At 41.2% G+C, this 26,158-nt stretch overlaps 1 long non-coding RNA gene across 1 annotated transcript; it reads right to left on the minus strand.

The window, feature by feature from the left end:
• Positions 1 to 1,230: 1,230 nt before the first annotated feature.
• On the minus strand, positions 1,231 to 25,841 carry LOC125486802. The gene is made up of 4 exons (XR_007265425.1): positions 25,585 to 25,841; positions 21,897 to 22,111; positions 20,663 to 20,822; positions 1,231 to 1,490 (listed from the first exon to the last, which is right to left on the minus strand). It is a non-coding gene; the product is annotated as an uncharacterized LOC125486802 (long non-coding RNA).
• Positions 25,842 to 26,158: the final 317 nt, after the last annotated feature.

The following is a 26,158-nucleotide window of genomic DNA, read 5'->3' on the forward strand; positions in this document are numbered from 1 at the left end:
ATGCCATGAACATATACAACATTCATTGCAGCAACTCTCCAAGTGCCAATTGACAGACTCTTAACGTGACTTCTATTACAGGGAAAGACAAAAAAGTGGCTAACATGAAAGACCCACCTTTCACAAGTTTCCCTCCAAGCCACATGCCATCCTGACTTGGAAATACCTTGCTGTCACTGGATCAAAATCCTGAAAGTTGTTTAACAGCTCTATGGTTGTTAGATGGACTGGAGGTGGTCAAGAAGTCAACATGCCATCACTTCAGCAAGGGCAATTAGGGATAAGTGACAAATGCTGACCTTGCTTGTGGAACATAGATCCCATGGAAGATTAAAGATCATAATTAAACATTGCCACTTGCATCAGTTTTAGGTGGCAAGCAAACTTTGATATCTACTCATGTTCATCATTGCATGCCACAGAGCTAAGCATGCTGTTGTGACTGCATATTTGGACAGGTGATGCAAAATCATGAGAAGCCATTGGTGTTAAAGTTAGACTACACCACTAAGTGAGCATGCATCCCCTAAAGTGGGGAACATTGAGAATAGTGTAGGAAGTCATTCTAAAAGTTTATTTAAAATCTGGAAAAGACAATGGCACATGGCTAAGAATACAAGTTTCCCAAAAAAGCAATAAATTTGCAAAATGTTAATATATGATAACTTAATTTATGAATTTTATCAAAAGTGCCATTAGGCACAGACTGCAGAAGTGGGTGGAAGCAATGTTCTATCAAAAATCTGCCATATTGTAGCATTTAAGGAAATCCTCAATTATACAAGCCATTACAGCAATGAAATCTGAGTGTTTCAGTAACAAGAAACTCAAACAATGGGCCTGAATGGCCTACCTCAGGCCATCAAGACTTAGTCTTTTCTTACACATGCTTGTTTTAATCTTGGATGTCTCATTTTATGTTAATGCTATGCTGTTAGTGTTGGACCAGTCAGATCCCAGAGTCAAACATCTTGGTAAATCTCATTGGTTTGTTTTTTTAAACACCATGGAGGTAACCTTCTGAACACGAAGAATTTGTTGTTACCTCAATTTAATTTTTTTTTTTTTTTAAAAAATGAAAACTGCTGGTCAAACTTACCAGGTCTGGCAACATCTGTGGGCAAAAAGCAGGATTAACATTTTAAATCTAGGCACTTCAAATTTGAAATGTTAATGCTTCCTCCCAGATGCTGCTAGATTTCACCAGCATTTTGCTTGTTGCAGATTTCAGCATCCAGTTTTGTTTTATGAATTAGATTATGCCAGATAAAAAAGTTAGAAAAAGTTGCAAATTCATTAGAAACACTAGAAAAGGATTCAAACCCACACTAGTAGCTCTACAAACATCAAAACTTGATTGGTAAATTTACCAGTCTCTCCACTTGAAGGAGTCAGCTCAGGCTGACTCCATTGCAACCAGTTTCCCTCTTGCAAATTTCTGCAGTATTCACTAGATCCTTTCTGGAACTGGTTTTCTCTCCCAAAGAGACCTAAAACAATGCATACAAAAGTTTACTATTACTTAGCCTTCAGAGCTAACAAGTCTCCCTAAATTTGGTTTCCAGCAGCCTTGCAGCACTTCATGCTAGGCAATTGAACACTGTGCCAGAGTGGGGACCATTCACATATCCACTGGCTGACTCCCTTATGGATCTTGGTCTGTGTTCCTGGACTCCTGCTATAAGGCAAGAGCTCTATCTTTTCCTAGATATTATGTTAAACTACCAAGCCCAATTTCTTCAAGGGCTGTAAGACTTCATTTAATGAATGTATACAAACATACATGCAAACCTCCAGACACCAAGCTTACATGAACAAATCTAAAAAATGAAAAAACATCTCCATCTTCTTGACATAAAAATACAAATTAAACAAAGTTATACATTTCTTCCTGTAGGATTGTTAGGAGCAAAGTGAAAAGGATCTAAAAGGCACTATTGTTATTACAATCATCTCACTATTTCTAATGTACTTTGATTTTTATAGAAAGTCTTCATTTGATGGAAATATTTCTGCTAGAGTAAAATCTTTCTATACAAGTCTACTTGGATCATGACATTTGTGATAAAGCATTGACTTGGTGATAATCAATAAGCAACCATATCAACTCATCTGCTCAGCTATGGAAGTTGGTGAGCTCCATCTATTGTGACTCAGTCAGTAATGTCATGAACTTCATTTCTTCCCTCATTTGGACTGAGATGTGTTAAGGCTAAGATTGTAATTGTGGGGACTCATCTCCAAATTAATATCATGAACAGTGTTTTCCTTGGTTTATTAAACACAATGATGAGCCTGTAATAGCTTTCATAAGTCACCTCAAATTTTCTGGATGTGAGACCTTAAGCACCTCAACATTATCCAGTCAGATTAGTGGAGGGGGGTCAATTTTAGATTTTCACATTGATTCATTGATATTGATATTATTTGATTCACTACTTTTTCACCACTAAGTGCACACTTCTGACTAGATCGAGGAAGAGCTAATCTGGACTTGAAATAGCAAGTGTTTGTCTCCAAAGATGCTGCCATACCCACTGGGTTTCTCTAGCACTTAATTGCTATTTGCCTGACTAACCTCCTTGTAACTAATTGTTGTGTGACATGACAGATTTCTTTTTCTGCTCTCAGGTGCTCTAAATCATACCTAGTTTTGATATAAAAATTGAGCCTTGCTTTTAGTGGTTTGAGACAGTAACAAACACTCTGGGGGACCTTTCCCATTTGTAGTTAGAGTATTTAGAATAAGATCCCTATATAGAGTGGAAACAGGCCACATGGATCTTAAGAGCAGCACATCCAGACATTCCCCATAACCTGCATTTCCCATGGCTAACCCACCTAGCCAGCACATTCTTGGACACTAACTTAGCATAGCCAAATCACCTAATCTGTGCATCTTTAGACTGTGGGAGGAAACCAAAGCACTAAGGAAACTCATGCAAACTCCATAATGACAATAACCCAAGGGTGAAATTGAAGCACTGAGGCAGCAATTCTAACTATTGAGCCACTGTTGCCCATGGTGTTTTAGTGGGATTCATGACACCCGACCTGCTATAGCTTTGAGCAACTGCTCAAACTTTACTTCTAATTACACAACCCAGCTCTTTGGCCCTCGTCTCTTGGAATTAGATGGCAGGAAAGACAGAATTGCTTGGCACTGCTAATCATGCCACAGGTGTCATATTTAAAGGCCATCTGTGCACCACTTTAGATACTGCAAGCCAGGAATTACCTGTGCATTGTGGTGTTACATCAATACTACAGAACATAGCTTCCATAAAAAGGAAACCTTGTGCCCTGCTTTAGAGGGATCTTCAGGTGCTGATGGACAGAGTGGTAGAGATGCTCACTGTTCTTTATTCAGCTGATTGTCATAGAAGGCCAGACAACTAGACACAGCCAGCCCAGCAGTCAAAGTGGCCCAAGACAGTGCTGTATCCCAGGTCACTAAGCATGCTGTGTAGGAATAATGTCAATGAACAATTATGTTCTGCAAGAATAAGTGTCCCCAGCCTCACTTTCAGAGCCTCCACTGACTCCATCACTACTGTTCACACATCTTAATATTCATGGGTTATAACTATCACATTTGCCTGCAGACTGACTATCAGCAATCTCATCCTTCCTGCCATCTATATTTCCTATTCCCTCATTGAAGGATACCTCCACACCTCATGCCTGCATTACCACCAACTGGTCTTTCATTGACTTGCATCAAACCACATCCCTTAGTCTCCTTGGAGGAAAGATGGCCTACACCAGGCAAGAGGATAGTAGACAATTAGGCTCCCCATTCCTTCTGAAATTTTCTCCTTTAGAACTTGCCAGAAAAAAGACTGCTCATTGAGGACAGGGAGACCTCAGTGGCCAAACAAAACAGCTAGCTTCATTGTGCTGTACTGCACCACTTATCCCCATGGATGCTTGTTAACTCACTTATCTGTACAAAGTTTCTCTTACAGAACTAGCTACCCCTCATTCAGGCACTAGCACACAAACTCCACCCAGGAAAAGGCCAGTGCCAGAGATCCTCATCTCCAACTCTACTGGAGTTAAAAGCCACTCAAACCTCAGGAGGATGCATCAGCAAGACTTCAACTATACCCAATTTCACCTTGATGGGTCTGTATCTAAATTAGACTTGGAAGAACAACCTGGTGAGCACAACACTGACATGACTGTGCAGCTAAAACACAAAACACAACCATCTGCCATCTCAAAGAATTAGAGGATTACTGGAGACCAGGTACCTGCTCAGTGCCAGGCAAAGATGATCTCTAGGTCCTCACTATATTAAAAGAGGACTGGTCCAAATATACAGAGAAAGTTTTGTCAGAGGCAGCAGTTGGTAGGCTGGATTGAAGGATAAAGTAAAAGTAGTCTGCCAATATTATCAATACAATACTGGGTCCTGCATGGCCATTTCCACAAACAGTTTGATAGTCACCAGAGACTCAGGTTTAACAATTGGTGTCTGCTGGATACAGACATGGTTCTACACCATCACTAACCATTGGTGCTCAGCATTAATGGAAAGTGGAGTGGTAGATGAGGGACCTTTGACTTTAGGTGCCCTTTCTTAGGCTGCAAGGTGGTGCCAGGAGGCCACCTGAGAGGAGGAACCACATACAGGACCGCAGAAGATTCTTCTCAGGACACTTGAAATATGCCACATCCCCTCCAAAGCCTGTAATCCCAAACTCTGCAGAAGTCCAAGCCAAGGAGGGTGAGCTACATCTGGGCAGCAGACTCTCAGCAAGTCTGGGCCCACTAGATCCAAAAGTGTCTAAGAGACCCATCCAAGTCTTACAGTTCAATTATAGAGCAGGTTTCCTGCACATCAGTGCAGAAGGACTGCACTTAGATGTAGTGTGAAAGAGGGGAAGAAAACTGGGCATACAATTGGAACTATGCACTTCTGCAAATACATCTTCACTTACAATATCTACTTTAGTGTCTTTCACTGTCAGACCTGATTATCCATGAGAGCCAAGCAGGCTCAAACATGAAGTATGAAAGTAGTTGCATTGGCCAGGTACCACTTATTTCCCACAGGTTACTAGTTCCTTTATTATTGACAGCCTCAAAATGAGAGGTTCTTGACCTGGGAAAATCAATAATCTGTATGGAATATTAGAAAAATAAACAGTTCACTGAAATAACCTCAGCTCTTGTCTCACAATATGTATCACCATTTCCATCACTCACTGTACACCCTCATACAGTATCAAGGCTTCCCAAGGTCATTGGGATGTCTACATCATGAGCTGAGCTGTGATGCTATTTAATTATTCTTGAAGTCAGAATTTTACAGTATAGGAGGCCATTCATTCCACCACATCTGTACCTGCTCCCAAAAGAGCTGCACAACTAGTACCACCCTCCATAGTTGGAGTTCATCACTTTCAAACAATACATAGAGCTCTTTCAAAACCTATGAAATCCACCACCATTCTCCCAGGCATTCCAAATCCTAACAACGCAAAGAAGTTTCTCCACATCTCACTTCTAGCTCTTTGCTGACAATCTTGAAACTGATCAACTAGTAGCTAACGTACCAACTCATTAAAACAATATCCTTCTAAAAACTGAGTTTTGTAATTTTGAACACCTCATAAATCAGCTTTTATCTTCACTTCCCCAAAAAGAGGATAATAAGCCTAATGTAATTTTTCTTTATCCAAAATTCATTCCAGTAAATGAGTTTTGAACTCTATCCAGGACTTGAACTTCCTTCAATAATGTGCCCAAAACAGACACCAATACTCCAAATATGGTCTGACCAGTGATTTGTGGAGGTGTAGCACCACTGTTTCTATACACCATGGCTCTATTTATCAGCCCAAGGACCCTATAAACCTTAACTGTTTCAACTTGCTTGGGTGCCTGTGAAAGAATGTGCATGTGAACCAAGGTCCTTCTGCTCCTGTATTCCCAAATTTGCACCATTGAGCCTACACAGGTCATAGAACACTGCAGCACAGGAACAGGCTCACATTGTTGTGCCAAACATGACACTAATTTAAATTGATCCCTGCTGCTTGCCTATGGTCCATATCCCTCCATTCCTTGCTTATTCATTGTGCTTATCAAAAAGCACCTTAAAAATACCCCTATCATATCTGCCTCTACCACTACCCTAGGCAGTGCATTCTAGTCACCACTAAAAACCTTGCCCCTTCTTACTGTAAATTCATGCCCTCCAGTAGAGATTTCAACTCTGGGAAAAGACTGACTGTCAACCCTATCTGTGCCACTCAATTCTATCAAGTCTCCCCTCAGCCTCTGCTGCTCTAGAGAAAACAACTAGTTTGTCCAGCCTTTCCTTAGAGCTGGTGCCCTCTAATCCAGGTAGCATCCTGGTAAACCTCTTCAGGCTCTAAAGCATCCATATCCTTCCTGTAAGGTGGCAGATTTGAGTCTAAAACTTCATGTGCCTTAAACAAAAAAAATTTTATAATGTCACATTCTGACCTTTGTACACAAAGACCCAAACAGTAAAGGCAAGCATACCATACACCTTTACCATCCTATCTATGTGTGGCCACTTTCAGGGAAGCTATGGACTTGAACCCCAAGATCCCTCCTATACATCAATGCTGTTCAGGGCCCTGCATTTAACTGTATAACTTGATCTCCCAAGTTGCAATACCTCACTTGTCTGGATTAAACTCCATCTGCCATGTCACCTCCCATATTTGGGAATGACCTCTATCCAGCTGTATCTTTTGCCAACCTTGTACACCTCCCCCTCAATCTTTGGGTCATCTGCAAACTTACTAAACCATCTGCTTATGTAAATAACTTGGATGAAAATATAAGTTGTAAGGAGGTCCCAATATGGATCCCTGTGGAACACTAGCTGCAGACCCCGAGCCAGAAAAAAAACACCCTTCCACCATTATCTGTGGGCAAGCTAATTCTGAATTCAAATGGCCAACTCACAGGGTAAATCCTATGCATCCTAATCTTCTGGATGAGCCTATCAAGAGGAACCTTGTTGAAAGCCTTACTAAAATCCATGTCAATGACATCCACTGCAGTACTGTCATTGATCACACTTGTTACCTCAAAAACCACATGGCCTGCCCTGCTTAAAGCTATGCCGACTATCCCTGACTAGGCTATGCTCTTCAATCCTATGCCTAAGAAATTTTTCCAATAACTCCAAGCACTGACATGAGACTCACTAGTCTCTAGTTTGCTGGATTATTCCCATTTCCCTTCTTGAACAGGGAAGGAATATTAGCTACTCACCAGTCCTCCAGGACATCTCGAAGGGGCCAATAAGGATACAAAAAGGTCTTGGTCAAGGCCCCAGCAATCTTCTCTGGTCTCTCTCCATAAGCTGGGAGAGATATCAGCAGGCCCAGGGGACTTATACTCAACAGAGCCAACACCACTGACATCAAAGTGCCTTAGCATATTAACATGCCCCACATTAATCTCACTTTCCTCCATGTCCTTCGTGAAGACCATTGGAAATTACTCATTTAGGATCTCACCCATAACCTCATGCTTGGAAGCACAAGTCCCCTCTTATCCTTCAGTGATCCTACCCTCTCACTTTTAGAGAAGAGGATACCTCTTTAACCCAGCTTGCAAGGGATACTCCATGACTCATCCTTGCTCTAATTCCCTGCATTCTATATATTCCTCAAAGGCCCTATCCAATTTTAGCTTTCTAAACCTTACATATGCTTTTTTCTTTGACTAAATTCACAATCTCCCTTACCACTTAAGGGTCTCTTATCTTGTCCTTTATCTTTACTGAAAAGTGCCAGTCTTGAACACTAATCAGTAGGTCTTTAAAACTACATGTCGAATGTGGACTTGCCTGATGACAGATGCTCCAAATTAACTCTACTGCTCCTGCCTAATGTGGCCATAACTTGCCCTCCCCTAATTTAGTACCATCACACAAGGTCCTGACTTATCCTTGTTCATGCTATCTTAAAAAGCTGAGTTGTGATCACAGTTTCCAAAATGCTTTCCCATTGTAGTCAGTCACCTGGCCATGCTCATTTGTCAATACAAAGGTCCAGTACAGCCCCTCTAGTTGGATCATCAACCTACTGTTTCAAGAAACCCACTTGGACACAGCTAACAAGTTATAGCCTGTCTAAGGCTCTTGATGTAAAGTCATCCCAGTCAATATTGGGAAAGTTAGAAAAATTACCCACAATGACAACCCTGTTGTTTTTGCATCTTTCCAGAAATGCCTACGTTTCTGTTCCTCAATGTCCGGTAGCTGTTGGTGGGTCTGTAGTATAACCCCAGTGATTGCAACCATCTTATTTTGAGGTCTACCATATTGCCTCAGAGGATGAGCCCTGCAGTATATTCTGAGTGCAGGTGTGACATTCTCCCCAATTATTAATTTAACTCTTCCACCTCTTACTTCCTTCTCTTGTCTGAAAGAAGACCCTGGAACGTTCAGCAGCCAAACCAGGTCTTTGAAATGGCTGCAATATCGTAGCCCCATGTACTGAACTAGGCTCTAAGCTCAGCTGTTTACCCAAAATACTCCTTGCATTGAAGTGAACACTTCAGCCTATCAGCTCCATTATATTCATTAATCTGTCCCTGCCTTTCAAACCTACTGGCCATAACATCTACTTTACAAGTTACACATTTTGCTAACTCATGATACTAAAGATCAATTGAATTGATTGGATGATTTCCTGGAGGAAATTGTCAGTAACAGTTTATCCACTGACATGGGCCAAATAGTTTGCCCTCTTGTCAGAGAAGTGGAGTCCTGCTATTTCTCATCAGGTCAAACTGACTTCAAACTCTTGAAGTACACATTTAAGCAATGCAACAAACTTGTCTTTGTCACTTGACTGAAATCTAAGTATTTAGTTGCTGAGGGCCCATTTCAAAGGGCCAGTTGGAAGGTTAAGTGAACATGTAGTTTATACCCAAGCCCCCACCTTCAGTTTCTAATGCAAAGTGATGAAATAACTCAAAGCATGACATTCATTTTAGGAAAATTGGCCTAGATGCTGATCTCTGTCTAGGCCTGGAAGCAGATCACTCAGTTACAAGTCTACAGGTTTAGCTAGAATATTGATAATGCAGTGAGTTAAGATACTTCTGTAATTGTGATCAGCCTCAGCCGAGGAGTCCAGCAGTGTTATCCATTTTTAAAATACAACACAATTTAAACTTGACAATATAGAAGGGGGATACAGGGGGCCTCAGACTTAAATACCTGAATTATGAAAGCTCATACTTACCAACATGATCCATACTACAGTCCAAAGATGTGCAGGTTAGGTGGATTGGCTTTGCTAAATTGCCCAGGCTAAGTGGATTAGCCATTGAAAATGCAGGGTGCAGGGACAGTGGTGAGTTTGGGCAGAATGTTTATTGGAGGGTTGGTGTAGACTCCATGGGCCAAATGGCCTGCTTCCACATTTGTGGAGATTCTATGGTCTATAGAGGGCATTAGTATTAATTTTAAAGTTCTGACTAATGACCATTTCCTTGGACTTACCATGAACAGCCATTTTATATTCTCCTGCATCATCAACTTGTGATTAGACAACAGAACCCATTCACAACCCAGGGACTGGGATAGTTTACTTGCAATTGCTTTTCATTCTCTGCCCATGACGACTGAGGACAATTTGATGCTCTTGATTGCACATTCTAAAATCTTGCTCTCAAGCAGTCTTAGACAATGAATGAATCAAAGAAGTTTTAATGGCACCCATCTGCTTTCAATTTCAGTATCAAGAGATTATTACTGCAATTGCTGTTAGGGCCTTTGGTTGAGAGAGAGTTATACTTTCCCCTAAAGAGAAAAAGTAATTTACTCTGCCCACTTGTCAGTCATTTTGCACTATTACTGCACAGTTGACCTTCAGTCTGATAAGAGGTTTTAACTTCATGTTCTTGTGAAGAAGTTAGACTTTGCTGGAAATGCAACAGGATCTCATGTTTCCTTCTGGGTCACTGTCCTGTGGACTTTCAGCCTACCCTACATACAAGTTGAGTACAATCAGCCCCTTTAGTCTGTTCTGTCATTCAGTAAGATCATACCGGATTTCAAAGAATCCCTACAGCGTTGAAGTCATTTGGCCCATATGGTCTACACCAACCTTCCAAAACAGCAACCCACCTAGATCCACCCCCTGCCTGTAACCCTGCATTTCCTTGTACATCCCTTGACAGGTGAAGTTGACCATGGCCTATCCACCTAAACTCCACATCTTTGGATTGTGGAAGCCAGAGCACCCAGAGGAAACCCATTATAGACAATGAGTTTGCACACAAGCTGGAATCAAACCTGGGTTCCTGGCACTGAGGCAGCAGCTCACCACTGTGCTATTAGGTAGCCTAATTGAATGCAACCTCACATTCACATTGCTACCTATCCTTGATAATCTTTGTTAACCCAGATGTTAAAAAGAATCTGCAGATGCTAGAGATCTGAAACAAAGCAAATTGCTGCCAAAACACAGCAGGCTAGCAGCATCTATGGGAAGAAAGCAGACACAAGTGTCTCAAGTCAGGGACCACAAGCTCAAAGAACATCTCATTTTCCACATGGAACCCTGCAGCCTCTAGGACACAGTTCAATAACTAGAGCCAGATTTTTTTATTTTTGCCCATCCTGCTCCTGTTATGACATGGATCACTTAGTTGTATGGATTGCATTCATTACAGTTCACCCATTTTCTCCTACTCTTAGCAAGACTTAAAGTTTTGTCCCTGCCTGCTATTCATGGTCTCCTTTTTGCTTTCATAGCTCTCTCTACCTATCCACTCACCTCACATTCCTCAACAACTTTGGCTTCAGCATAAATACCACTTTTTCCTAGCTGCTAACAGTTCTGATGAGTTACTGGACCCAACTGTTAATGCTGCTTTCTTCCCACAGATGCTGTTAAACCTGCTGAGTTTATCCAGCAATTTTCTGTTTAACAATCTACCCCCACCTTACAAATATTGTAATGTTCTACTTCTATCTTTTCAGAATGGAAGTTCAAAAGACTCATGACCCCCTGAGCAAAAAGCTTTGTCTGTTTTAAGTGGACTACACTTCATATTTAAACAGTAACCCCTGCTTCTGGATCTTCGAGGATCTTGTACATTGCAAATAAATCATCTCTTAATTTCAGCACATACAAGCCTAGCCTGTCCAGCCTTTCCTCTGAGGACGTCTTCACGTGCCAGGTAGTCTGTTTGGAGGTCTATGAACTACCTCCAACACAATTACATCCTTCCTGAAGGATGGTGAACAATACTGTACAGTCCTGCAGATGCAGGCTCACCAGTCTAAACAACCTTGTATAACTGAAGCATAACCTATTTTTGTATTAAACTCAAGTGCCAATTACTTATGCTTTTTTCCTGGTTTGCTGTACTTGCATACCAACTTTTTAGATTCATGTGAGGACACCAGATCCTTCTGTATCTCAGAACTCTGCAATTTCTCACTATTTTAGATGATATGCACCTGTTATCATTACTGCCAAGATGGACAAACATACTCACATTACAGCTTATTGGCCACATCTTCTCATTCACAACTCTTTGTAGCCTCCTTATGTCATCCTCACTTACATTCCTGTATCTGAGTCAGAAAATTGGCTGTTATTGTAATGAGATCAACAAGGTGGACCTCAGACTAAGTTCTGATAGGGTCTGTTATCCCAATCCAGTCAGGGAGCACTGGCTGGCAGAAGTAAACAAGTGTCAGAAGTTCTGTTCACTCAGCTGGCTCCAAGGAAGCCAGACCAGTGTCAAGTACTATTTACATGTGCATAAAGGGGGACTTGGTAACAAGATACCAGCTTCTGTTGAGTTATTTGTGGCAATGGAGGGAAAATATACACTCGAGGAAATTTGCTCAATTCTGGCACCATGCTGTTATTTGGAAAGGTTGACTGGTTCAATCCAGCCATTAAAGAGTGGGCTCTGTATGTGGAAACAGTGCTTTTTTCCAGGCAAACAGCATTGGGGCAGATGAAAAGCAATGAGTAATTCTCCTGACAGCTTGTGAACATGCAGCTTTCTTTGGTTGGCAGCAGCTGAACTTTTCCTGAGGCATCAGATACAGAGTTGACAGATTTTGTTAAAGGAATATTATGACCCCCAAGCTGCCTCTAATTCTGAAATTCTATTGGTTTTACTCAGATGCCCCTGGTTCTCAAACTGCCATGTTGAGATTTTTGATTTGATTAAAGTGATTGGCAGAAGCATGTGATTTTGCTTTAACCCTTAAGTTGAGGAGAGGCCAGTTAATATCCAGGATTAGTGAAGAAACCATTAAAAAGGTTAAATGAGCTGAATCCCAACTGGACTTCAAAGCCAGTTTTAGTGCTTGTCTGTTGTTAGAAAATGTGGCAAGTGGAGCATAGGAGTTACAGAGTGTGCCAATGGATGTGGACACTTGTCAGGCCAACTGAGCTAACACCACTTGAGTGAAGGCAGTAACATTCATTCAGAACACATCTTGAACAGAGGAACTCTAGGTCAGCCACTAGAAAAACAGCCAAAACTTGCCAAATGGATAACATTCAGGATTTGTGCCAGCAACCCTGAGTTGTTGCTCCTGCTATGTGGACTGGGGACAGCAAAGGAGACCCACTAGACCTGAATGAGTAATAGAACTCAAGCTAGTATCCAGGAGTGCACATGCTGGAAAGCTCACCTACATCTGGATTGTAACACAGTTACATTGGTTCTAATTTGGATTTTGCTAAGCAATCAAAATAAATACTGGTTGAGATGTGTTAGGATGTTGTGGAGAGTAATCATGAATTAGAAGGCAGGCAGCTAGAATTTGCTTTTAAAAACAAGATAAAACCAAAAAAGGTGGGAACCAGTATTTGCTAACCATAATGGAGGTGTCTACCAGATTGCCAGAAGCAATTCCATTACAGAGTGGAAAGGCAAAAAGGTGGGAGTTGCTTGCTTTCTTTACTTATTATGGGCTACCTAGGGGAGATTCAGTCAGACCAAATGTCTAACTTTACCACTAAACTTCTTAAGGTCACAGAAGTGCTAGTCATCCAGCACTTGAAATCAGGTGCATACCATCCTGAATCCCAGGGAACATTGGAACAGTACCATCAGACCCTGAAGACCATGCTAAAGGTCTACTGCCAGGATTTCCCAAGTGATTGGAATAAAAGTATCCTATTTGTATAGGTTACCATTAGATGCTCCAAATGAAGTCAACTCAGTTTACTCCATTTGAGTTGATATTTGGACACAAAAAAGAAAGACAGCCTTTAAAATTAAGGAAAGATGATAATCCAACCAAGATCTGACTTTGGACCTATGTACCCAAGGTAAGAGAGAAAGATTAAACAGAAGGTGAATTCGCTCAACAAACATCTGAAGGTGTTACAGCATCTAGTGAAGCAATAAGCAGGTAAGAAATCTAAAATTCATGTATTTGTCCATGGGGATAAAGTGTTGGTGTTATTAGTGGTAGGAGATCCCTATCAGATTAAGAAGTTGAATCAGGTGAATTGTGGTAAAGATGCTAAATAAGAAAAACACTTAATGGACATGTCATGTGACTATGCTAAAACCTTAGCATGACAGGGAACTGGAGGGGTAGGTATTAGTTACTGACCCTGAGGGATCAAATCCAGATGATTTGGATTTGTGCTTCAAAGTTAGTTAATTGAAGATGACTGGAAAACAGGATAGGAAAGGATCAGAGACCTGAATTGAAAGGCTTGTTGCAGCCATGAGGACATTTGTTGGAATTGAATGGGGAGGACTAACATTAGTGTTCCCTACTTCAACCTCATGTACTGTTCCAACAAAACACCCCTTCAGGCTTAATCCTCTCAAAGCCACAGGGACAGAAGGCAGTAGAAGCAATGCTCCAAGACATGTTGAGCCAAGTCAAAGTGAGTGGCATTTGCCAATCATGTTGGTTCCCAAACCTGATGGTACTCAATGATACTGCATGGCTTATCAGAAGGTCAGTGCCATAACTAGAAAAATGGACTCAGCCAATTCCAAGGCTGGAGGATTGTGGAAAAAGTTGGACAAGCCATGTACAAAGTAAGACTTACTCCATGGTTACTGCCAAGTACCATCAGAGAGCAAGAGTAGTTTCTGCTTTTGTGACCCCAAACAGGCTATACCAGTTTCAAGTTATGCCCTTTGAATAAAGGATGCACCAGCCACATTTCAAAGACTTGTGACCAGACTGACTAATTGTGTCATCTATACAGATGACAGTGATATTTAGCCATTCATGGCAAGATCACATGTTGCCTTTAGCAGAGCTCTTTGAAAGACTATAGGAGGAAAAAGCCTGTCTAAAAATTTAGCAAATAACAGAAGAATTTGCAAGAGCAGAACTGATGTTCTTGGGACACAATCTGACGTGGAAAGATAACCAAGGAACAAGATGAAGGCCATAGAAGAATTTTCAAAAGCATCCTCAAGGGATGCTTTGATTTTTTTGGGAACGAGCAGATCCTACAGGAAGTTTGTACCAAAAACTTGAGTGGCACCACTGAGATTTGCTGAAGAAAATGAAATTTCAGTGAACAGAACAGTGCCAGGATACATTTGCAAATTTAAGCCATGTTTAACCATCACACCAGTTTTAGCCATAGCACATTTGAAACTCTTTAAAGTCACTATTGATGCCAGCAATGAAGGGATTGGAGTTGTGTTGATACAGGAGGATGACTGGAACTGAAAGGCTAATTGGTTATTTGTCAAAGAAAATAAAAATCCAGAGAAAATACTCTACCATTCAAAGAGATATACCGAGTTTGGTACTGGCCTTACAACAACATTTTAATGTTTATGTTGCAGACAATGTTGGAGGCAGTTGTGTAGACAGACCACAACCCCCTCACCTTTTGGGAAAGATTTAAGGGCAAGAACACAGGCTATTTTGTACAAGTCCTATGTTACAGGTTGTAAAAAAGTTACAGCAGATTTTTTGTTTAAAAATTAGTGTAGGTAAGATAGACCCAGTATAGTCCAATGTTATATGGATGCAGAATTAGTAGGAAAAGTGTAATTTAAGATTAGAGTTGTGTATTTTGTGATAATGGTGTTAAGATTTGTTAACATGAAGGCATCTTTTCAAAATGATAATACCTCACCCTTGAGGGAAACTATTAATTTGTGTAGAGTAATCATGAATTGGACAGCAGGAACCTAGAATTTGTTAGTTAAGAGTGATGGGGTGGCAGGGGGTAAAGAGTGCATAGTCCCTTGTAGTGATGTGCTTTTCTCAGCTTGGAGATTTAAATGAAAGTGTGTCTAAGCAGCTGAATAGGTACAGCCAGTTCTGAAAGTTTCAACAATGACAGATTGGAAACCTTAGACTTGAGGTTTTGGCAACTAGCTGCAGCCAGCCAAGTCAACTTAAACCAAGCACTTAGTCATGGAAAGCCAATTAAATTTAAATCGGAAGGATTTGACAACCTTGGGCCAATGAGATTGTTAGAAAAGAGAAATATCTAAGGCGTACAAGAGGGTTTTTTTGGGGGAAAGTGGGACAGCAAATCACCACCTGATTAGCAACTTTGAGAGCCAGATTGTTCAGTTGTCTAAGAAAGCACCATCAAGCCACAGAAGGTACCATGGTGCTTCTAGCTCGGTTGTCAAGACTTCAGAACTTCCTTGACAGCCAGATCAACAGAAGATAGTCTCTGAAGACTACATGCCCGGAGTTTTAAATTTAATTTATTTTCTTATTATTTGGGTTCATAGAAGTGGGACTTGTGCTTAATGGAACAGCATTAATAGAGTTGAGTTCTGTTAGGCATGAGTTAGTAGTTATGGAGAATTCAGTTAGGATTAAATAGTTACTTAGGTGAATAGCAGGAATTTTCTTTCATGTAACCTCCCCTACTCAATAAGGAGTGGAGATCCTGTTCTAATGGCATTATTTTGGCACAGCTATCAGTGATTTCAGAACCAGTCTTAAAAAGTTTGCTCCAACATCAACTGTTAAGTTTGCTCAAGACCTCAGCTGGACTGAACTTATACTGGCTTACCTTTATGGATTAAGAGTACAACTCCAGTTCTGGTCTCATGAGAAACAGCTGGTTTAGTTACCATTGAATATAGTCAAAAGGTTCAGGCCAAGATTAATGGGGCAAGGGTCTAGGCCTGGAACATCAGCCTTCCTGCTCCTCTGATGCTGCTTGGCCTGCTGTGTTCATCCAGCTCTACACCTTCATTAATGGGAGAATATTGATTCAAAAATATTCATCTTGGATGGCTCACCATTTCTTTCAATTAGGAAGTGGATGCCTGAGTGAAGACCTATTTTAAACCCAGAGCTTCCTGAGAAGCTTCTAGGGACTATTGAAAGAGACAAGGCCACCCTGCATCTTGACCAGGAAGCAATTCCACAATTCTGCAGGCCCATCCAGTGTGATTTGTTTTAAGTGCAAAGTAAAGGCAGAAATCAGGAAGCTGCAAAACAAAGGAATCATCAAACCAGTCTAGTTTGTAGAATGGGCAGTATGGGTCACATCAATTGTGAAGTCCAATGGGTTGGTTCATGCATGATTTTAATCAAACAGTAAACCCCCTTACGCAGCTGGATAAATACTGAATCCCTCAGAGGACTGCACAAAATTGTTTGTGGGTAAGGAGGTGCTGTCCTTGAAGCAGCTAGACGAGCCATGTGTACTTGCAGTTGCAGCACGAGGATTCCCAAAAGTATGTGACAATTAATACCCATAGGGTTTGTACCAATATGCAAGACTGCCATTTGGGATATCAGCCTGTGCCACATTCTAGTGGACAAGAAAAACATTTTACAAGGTCTACCCCAGGTCATCATTTATCTGGATGATATGGAAACCCAAATAAAGGGCAGTTACAAGACTTGGGCACAATCCTTAGATGTTTCTCCAAGTTGGGTGTATGCCTTAGAAGGGAAAAATGTGTTCTAACACCTTAAGTGACCTAATGGAGGTTCAGAATAGACAAGTTCAGGTTATACCATGAGGATGATCAAATGTCCCCTGGCTCCCACATCTACAACTGATGTTAGGTCTTGGATTGGTGACTATTACAGAAAGTTCATTTTTAGCCTGGCCTTCATCCTGGCACCCTTACATCTGCTACTGGGCAAGTGTCAGCCTTAGAAATTGTCTTAATCAAGGTGTAGCCTCTAGGGAAAAGAAACAGATATCACCCAAGGTGTCAATATAGTATTACTGTGAGATATGGTGCTAACATGTGATGCCTCCCCATACAGTACAGTAGGTACTATTGGGTCACAGATGACCCTCTGGAGATGTATGCCCAAGAGTATGTTTGCTAACCTTTGGTTGATGCAGAAAGCAAGTTTGTCCAGAGAAGGAAGGTTTGGTGTTAATCTTTAGTGTAAGAATGTTCCACCAATATCTTAAGTCTGTAATAGTTGCAGACCACAAATCCCTACTGGGCTACTCAGGACAAGGCTATGCTGCCCATAGCCCACAGTAGTGGTGCCACAAACAGAATCCATTCTGGTTTCAAACCTACAGCCTTCTAGTCACTGCTGAGTTTCCAACTATGGAAATCAAAAGATATAGTCCTGGCAAAAACTAAAGACAGCTAATGACAGGGGTGGCAGTGGGAAAGGAAAACAAATCACAGCCAGAATTGAAACCTCTCTGGACCTAGAGACCTGATCACTAAGAGGATAGCAGTTTATATCATGGAGAGCAGGAGTGAAATCATCATCATGTTGCCACAAGATACTGGCTGAGCTCCAAAGGTCATCCAGAGGTGTCCAAGAAGTGATGATATTGGTGAGAAGTGATGTCTGGTGGCCAGGATGTGATGTAGACATAGCCACCTTGGTGGGCTAGTCCTCCCCCCTGCCTCCAATAGGAGGTTGACCATGTTACACTCAGAATAGGAGTTCACTGATTGGGGCTGTTAACAGCCCCAATCAGGGAGCCCTGGCTGTTGGGTATAAACAGGAATGCAAGAGGTTCTGTTCACTCAGTCAAGTCCTACGCACATGTATATAAAGGGTGCCTTGGTGACAGGACACTGGTTTTGAGGAGTTAGTTAAGTGACCATACCTTTAATTTCTTCAAAGTCATAAGTTGTAGTCCCAGTACAATCTGGGTCATACCACAGAAGCCAATCACTGCAGATATTGGCATCTATACTGAAAAAAGTTGGAGGTCAGTCTGCATGCTAATATTTTGAGTCGAGGTGACCCAAGTGAAGTGTAGAGGAGGCAGCATTTCTGCAATAGTGGGGGTGGAAGGTGGTGTGGTTGGAGTGCTGGGGAGGTCAGATGTTGGTAGTTCATATTAGGGGGAAAATCAGAACATGAGAAAGGCAGAACAATGCTGTGTTTGACTGCCAGACTGGAAAGAACAGTCCTAGTTTGGTGGGGGGGGGGGTGAGACACAGGGAAGGAATGGGTTCACAATTTGAACAGAGCCCAGAAGGGTACAAACTGCCTCGTTTGGCAAGACAGATGATGTTCCTCTGGTTTGTGCCATGATTTGCTGGAGCATTGCATCATACAGAAGACAGACAAGTGGGCATGTGAGCAAGACACTTTTGTTAAAGTGATTGGCTATGGGAAGCACATCATTCTTCTCCAATGTTAATAGGCTACCCCCACCAAATGAGATTTTATTTTCCTCAGTAACCCTTTATATCAAAGGCCTTCTAGATTGCAGAATAGTAATCATTACAACAGATAAAGACTCCCTTTATCTGCCACATATTATCTTGTCAAAGAACTCAATTGGTCAAACATGATTTCCCTTTCACAAAGTGATATTCAGTGCCTTATTACCTTGAACTTATCTGCATTTCCTGCTATAAATAGCTTCTAGCATTTTCCCTATGACACGTGTTAAGGTAACAGGCTTGCAGTTTGATTCTTTTGCCTCTCCTTTGTTTAAAGGAGGTGCATTCATTACCTTCCAGTGAGTGGGACCATCATGGAATTAGAGGTTCAGAAAAATCAAAGTTGTGAATCAACCATTGACTAGCCACTTTGAACACTGGATGACATCCATCAGATCCTGATCATTTGACAGCCCACAGTTCCAACCATTTATTCCATATCTCTGGTGATTTTAATTTTCCTAGAGTCCCTTCCATTTCCCAGTGCTACTTCTGAGAAGTTTACATTTCTTTGCAATCATCTTCACCATAAAATCTGTTCAACTCATGTACCATTTCTTCATTCTCTGATAAGAACTTTCCAGTCCGATTCTGTAGGACTGGAAAGAATCACATTCCCTTCTTACTAGTTTTCTATATATTTCATCCAGCTTTCTCAAGCATTAATTTTCCCTGTTGATTACTTTTGTCATTTTTAACTATTCAAGTCAATCTTATTTCTGCTTTATTCCCCTTTTAGTTTGCTACTGTGCTTGACATTTCTAGTTAACCAGATGGTGGGTCTAGCCTTTAAATTTTTCTTCATTGGAAGCCATCTCACCTGTGTTTAGAGAAATACCCCTTAAATGTCTGTGTATTGATCTATTCTTGAAACTAATTTGTTAATTCACTTTAGCCAGCTCTGTTTTCATGCCATTACAATTCTGTATTTAAATTTTAAAAATTGCTTTGATCCATTCATCTCCCCTTCAAACTGTAAAATTCAACCATATTATGGTCACTGCTACCCAGGGGTAGCTTTGCTATAATCATTAATCAATCTCTTGAACGTTCAATCTCAGGTCTAGTATATTCTGATATGTTCATAGTGGAGTCTAAGGAATAATTCTGAAAGCATTCTATGACTACTCATGTAGGCTACTTCTGTCTATTTGGCTTCAAGTCCATATAGAAATGGATATTTCCCACTATACTAAAATGGGATTTCTGAACAGCATACAGGAAATAAGGACCATCTTACCATGTGGTTACTGTTAGGGGTCTGTACATCACTCATGATGGAATCTGAGTTCTGTAATTTTATTTCTATTCAGTTTCCACATCTTGGTTTATATTCTGGTAGACTTTATCCCAGGCTGTTAAAAGTAGTGGCTGGTCAGTTAGTTAAGGTATGGTTTTGAATTTCCCAAACTCCTTTGATTTGGAGACCAAGTGTAAGATAGCAAATGTAGCTCTTCTATTCAAGAGAAGAGAAAAGACAGCAGTCGCTATGGATCTGCTCATTAACACAAGCACAAGTTTGCTTTTCCAAGGTTCCTGTCATGCCTAAAATATCTTCAAAGATTCAGGTCCCAATCCACATCATCCTGCAATAACTACCAAATTGTTGTAGTTTCTACTTGAAGTCAGTTCAGCTGTTTTATTTTCAATCAGAATACACAAACATATTTAATAGCCATTATTTTATCCTTTAACCAATTCAAATTCTAGTTGTATTTGTCTGAGCTTATGAACTAGAGCCTGAGATAAAACAACCTTGAAACATCAGGCAGGGTGGAAGGTTGTTTTATCTCAGCCTCTAGTTCATAAGCGGAGGCAAAGCTGCTCAAACTTCAGAAATATTCTATGTTTGCTGTGGACCAAATCTATATCCAGGAACTCCCATATACTGTAATTGTGACACATCACTTGTCCTACCATCTTTAATGTGTTCCAAGGAACTACCAGATAACTAAATATCAAGTTGGAATAAAGTAATGTTTTACAGATATTTTGTAAACATTAATCCCAGTTACTACATGTTGAACCTAAGGAGATCTTAATCACTTACCAAATATCAGCTTCTCCTCATGTAGCAGAGTAACAATCATTCCTGGGGCCAAAGGTGTCTCAGGGGAACAATACCCCACCTCCAGAAAGCCACAACAACATCTTTTCCCCTTAATTCCTTTAGGTACAACTCCTGTCACTGATTAGCTGAAATTGTGCTTCTGAAAGAAAAAAATGGACAAGTTAATAAGCATCTACTTTCAATTAGAGTCATACAACTGTACAGCATGGAAACACCCTTCAGTCCAACTTGTCCACACTGATCAGATATCCTCAATAAATCCAGGCCCATTTGGCTCATATCCCTCTAAACCTTGCTTCTTCATATAGCCACCCAGGTGCTTTAAGTGTTGCAACTGTCCAGCTCCCAATATTTGGGGTCAAACAGCAGAGGCTGTCAGCTGTGCAAGTTTCTGGTTGATTCACTACCCATGTAGTCACTGCCTATGTCTCTCTTCCTCCTTTTTAAAGGAGTGCCATTGTTTCAATTCTTTCTCCCCCAAAAGTTCTGAAACAATGCAACAGCATATAAAAGTGATTACTGCTCCTAGAATGAGGAAGTCAGCTCCAACACTGAAAGTGCCAAAAATAAAAATCAGATCTTACAGCCACATTTGTTGTCCCATCCTCTAGATTAACCAAAATCCTTTCAGCTTCTTTACACAGCAACTTTCTCCACTGAAAGAAAGTCAATAAATCCCTGCTTACAGCTGGCAATTACAGAGTTAATGGGCAGCAGTCTAATACCAGCCACAAACCAGATTTATTTGTCCAAAACAAAAGTGGACTTCGACTTGACTTTCATTGAGACCCTTTTTGGAACAAAGGGGCACCCATTTTATCACTGTCTGTTCCCCCTGCAAACCACATCCATGGTTGTCATTGGTGTGCCCTTTGATGGTCCTACACCTTCTTTACTGATCAGAGTGGCCATTAGCTGTGGCAAACCCCCATGCGAGAAGTACCAGTCCCCTTCTATTGTCTATGGAGGTGCCACCCTTATCTCCAATAAGGAGCCATTGTTTGGCTTAGCTACCTGATCTCCCTAGAACTCCTTCTCCTGTCCCCTGATGAGGGGATGAACCATTATTGGCCAAACCCTTGGGCCACAATCAGTCCAATCTCCAAGATGGATTTAGGAAGACAGGCTCAATTGAGAATGGGAACTGGTATCTCTACAGTACCCAGGATGAACATAGAAACATGGAAAATAGGAGCAGAAGCAAGCTATTCACCTCTTCAAACCTGTTCCACCATTACAAACATGGAAACAAGAGTAGGCCAGTCTTCATAATAATGCCATAATGCTAGAAATCTTCATGTTCATTCTTGAACAAGAATGGCTTAGCAGTAATTGAAATTTCAGGCCAGGTGGGAGGCATTACTGAGTCAGTGGCTATATGCTTAGCAAGTCCATTGTAGCACCTCAAATTCAAAGACTTGTACTCCACTGTCAAAATAGATAAGTAAAATTAGTCCACTTGCACTGCATTCATTCAACAACAGCTATTTGACTCATTGTCCAGTTGACTTTGATCAAAGATGCTGTCTCCTCATAAGCAACTTCCAAGCTCCAACTGAAGTGGGAAACTGTCCCAGTCCTTCAGATACCTTTTGTAATTCTGTCCCTGATCTTTTATCATTGAAAAGGACTGCAAATTCGATGAGCTGTTAAGCGTGAAGCTCACTGGACTAATTTGGAGAAACCTCCAATGATGGGAATTATGTCCCAAGTACAGCTGGCAGAAAAGAAACAATCATGTGTCATGTCAGAAAGTGATAGAGGATAGTATGGACAGAAATAGGACTAGGAAGAGAGACTCAGCAAGTCTAGCAGAACCTGTGGACAGAAAAACAGATTTAGCAAATTCTTATTGTTATCAGACTTCAGACAATGTCTTTAGGTTCCTCAGTGAGGAGAAAAGAACAACAAGCTCAATACAACTTTTCTTCAATTAATTTATGGGCTGAGGGTGTCACTGGCTAGGCAGCTTTTTTTGCCCATCCCTAATTGCCTAGAAGGCAGCTCAGAGTCCACTACATTGCTGTGGGCCTGGAGTCATAGGCCAGACCAGGTAATTATGACAGTTTCAAAGAACAAGAAAATTACAGCACAGGACCAGACCCTGCAAGCTTGTGCCAATCCAGATCTTCTATCTAAACCTGTCACCTATTTTCCAAGGACCTGTATCCCTTTGCTCCTTGCCCATTCATGGAGCTGTCTGGATACATCTTAAATGACACTATCATGCCCAACTCTACCAGCAATGCATTCCAGGTACCCACCACCCTGTGTAAAGAACTTTCCATGCATATCTCCCTTAAACATTTCCCCTCATGTTGAAATTGTGACCCTAGTAATTGAGTCCCCCACTCTGGGGAAGAAGCTTCTTGCTATCCACCCTGTCTATAGCTCATGATTTTGTAGCCCTCAATCAGGTCCCCCCTCAACCGCTGTCTTTCTAACAAATAATCCTAATCTACTCAACCTCTTCATTGAGAGCACCCTCCATACCAGGCAACATCCTGGTGAACCCCCTCTCCAAAGCATCCACATCCTTATCCTTTTGTGGAGGTGGTGACCAGAACTATATGCAGTATTCCAAATGTGGTCAAACCAAAGTCCTATACAACTGTAACATGACCAGTCAACTCTTGTACTTCATACCCCATCCGATGAGTGAAAGCATGCCGTATGCCTTCTTGACCACTACTCCTGAAGGGAGGCTGACAGCATTATCATAAAAACCCCTATAGTGTGGGGACAGGCCTCTCGGCCCAAAACATCCACACTGACCCTTGACATATCCCCTATAACCCACCTAATCTACACATCCCCAAACACTACAGGCAATTTAGCATGGCCAATCCACCTAACCGGCACATCTTTGGACTATGAGAGGAAGCTGGAACACCTGAAGGAAACCTACACAGACATGGCAAAAAAGGCCAAAAAACACCAGTCACCCAAGACTGGGATCAAACCTGGTTCCTGGTGTTGAGGCAGCAGTGCACTACTCCAAGGAAAATTTCCAGGTGACTCACTAGGTATACTAATGCTGTCAATTTGGCTGCTTGAACACTGGTCTTTGACAGTTTGAGGGCTATACTAGCTATTTCCTGTCCACTATTATTCTATATAGAGGCCACATCCTCTTCTCTTTTCCCCATTCTGCACAGATGAAGAGCCATCAACAAAAAGTTTGAGCGATTTTTCTTTGTTCTCTTCATCACCCCCCCCCCACCCACTTTTTGCTTTGATGCAAGTGGTCTCAGGGACATTCTGGTAACATTATGGTACTTTTAACCCATGTTCTGTTCTTGGTGACAGGAATGTCCATGTAGCAATCCTATTCTATCATCTCACTGTGCCATCATTAACACATTCATCCAACAGCATCTGAATGAGTGTATGGTCCATTGAAGTGGCCAATAGGTCCAACCTTACAATGTACAATGTTTTGCCTACAGGCTAGAATACTGACAAATGCCTTTCACATGTCATGTTCCACTGGTGTAAGCATGCACAAGGTATAGGCTACTTGTCTCAGCTAACCATGTACCTCTTGTAATAAGACAACCAATGCTGTGCAGTACATTGCTGCCACCTCTAAACAAAAAGCGGTTCAGCTGGATTTGGGGTTTACAGAGCAGCAGTGCTGGCCAAGCCCTGTTTCAAAGCTATTATTGCTTGCATGTTCTGGCTTCCACTCCCATTGGACATTTTTCTTGAAGAAAAAAAGTGCTACCTTTGTGGCAAAACTATCAAAAGTCTTCATAATATGAATTAAGCCCACAATCTTAATCTCATCACATGTGGAGAATGGGAAGTCCAAATGCTGTTTCAACTCTGTTTCCATTTTACCACATCCACCTAGTATATAAAAAAATTGAATACTAATTATACAAGTCACAGTCTTCAAGAATGAACTAGAGATCCTTAGCCTAATATTGGCTTCAGTTGAATATCAAAACACAATAGCATGAAAAGTTGCTTGTAACATTGACTCAAAGTATTATTGTGTGAATCAAAGTATTAGATCTGTTATCTGCAAAGAACTAGGGTCAACTTTTTACACAAGATTGACTTTTACTCAAGTATATATGGTATGCCTCACTGAGCAGGAACCTGGCTCTAAACAGCTCTCAAACACTAATCCCCTATAGTACTGCTAAGTTTTATACATTACCTTCACAGCAGTCTTCAAATTACTACATTGCTTTTTCAAGGCCTCATTTTCCTTAAATGCCTCATTGGTTTTTCCTCTAATTTCATGTTGTTTCACACAGGTAAATTAGTTTTCAGTTGTTTCTGCAAGCACATTTATTTCTTTTCAAAGATCATCTCAGCTTCAGCGTCTCCTTTTGATTCTCTACCAAATCTTCTGCCAAGCAGCTACCAGCCACAGCCTCCTGCAACTTTTTAAAAGTTTCCACTCCTCATGCTATCCTTAGCAAAAGCTCAGGCCCAGAACTCGTTTTTCTAGTTAAACACTATTTTGGCCACTTCTCAGCCAAATATTAGTGGAGAAACCCTCTCCAGTCAAGGTTCCCTGAAATCGTTTTCTAACAGCCCTACTATCTTGAAAAGTCCTGTGCTTCAGAATTCACTTCACTGTTTGTTTTAGCTCCTTGGCCTTCAAGCAGCGTCTTGGGGCCTCCGTTTAGATGTTTTCTTTTAGGAGCCGGTCCTGTCTCGGAACTTTAAAACGCTTATCCAGCTCACACGGACGCCAAAAGTCTGTTGACTAGCTCAGTTTAAACTCAGAGGTTAAAAAGCAGCGCATTCTTTAACTTAAGAAATTCATGCTTTCATTCTCAAAATATTTTAAGAGTATCAAGTACCAACATATTGAAAATATGCAAATATCAATATATTCCCAAATACAAGTTGTAAACAGCCAACAAAACTACGCTAGTCACCTTTCTACTAGCGCAATACTGCACTTAAATTGAAGCGTTACTCAGGAATACTTAGCTGGCCAGGCTGTAGTTTCTGAAGAAGGGTCCCGACCCGAAACGTCAGCTTTCCCGCTCGTCTGATGCTGCCTGGCCTGCTGTCTTCTTCCAGCTCCGCAGTGTTATCTCCTACTTTAAGCATCGGTAGTTCTTTCTCTCCTTAGAATTTCTTTATTCCCTTTTCATCTCACTTCCTGCCAAGGTGGGATGCTTATATACTGTTTTTCTGCGGGAGTTACGCTATAAGGCTTGAGCGATTGCTGGGTTTTATCGCTGATCGCTTATCGGCTTCTGTCCAATCAGAAATGTCCGCGTTGTGTTGCAAAGCGCTGATCCTCCAAATCAGGTACCAGAACTGCTTCCCTTTGATTAGGCTGAGTAGCCACCAATGTGCACATGACTATTAGCATGTCCTTTCATTCAGCTTGAACAACTCACAGATTGTCCATTTGAGCTTTAACACTTTGCAGCCCTGGCCAACAGAGGTGTTGCATTTTGGTAAGGTAACCCAGGGCAGGACTTAAAAAGTTAATGGTAA

The sequence above is a fragment of the Rhincodon typus genome, chromosome 2, assembly GCF_021869965.1.
Source record: "Rhincodon typus isolate 14 chromosome 2, sRhiTyp1.1, whole genome shotgun sequence".
Lineage (NCBI taxonomy): Eukaryota > Metazoa > Chordata > Chondrichthyes > Orectolobiformes > Rhincodontidae > Rhincodon > Rhincodon typus.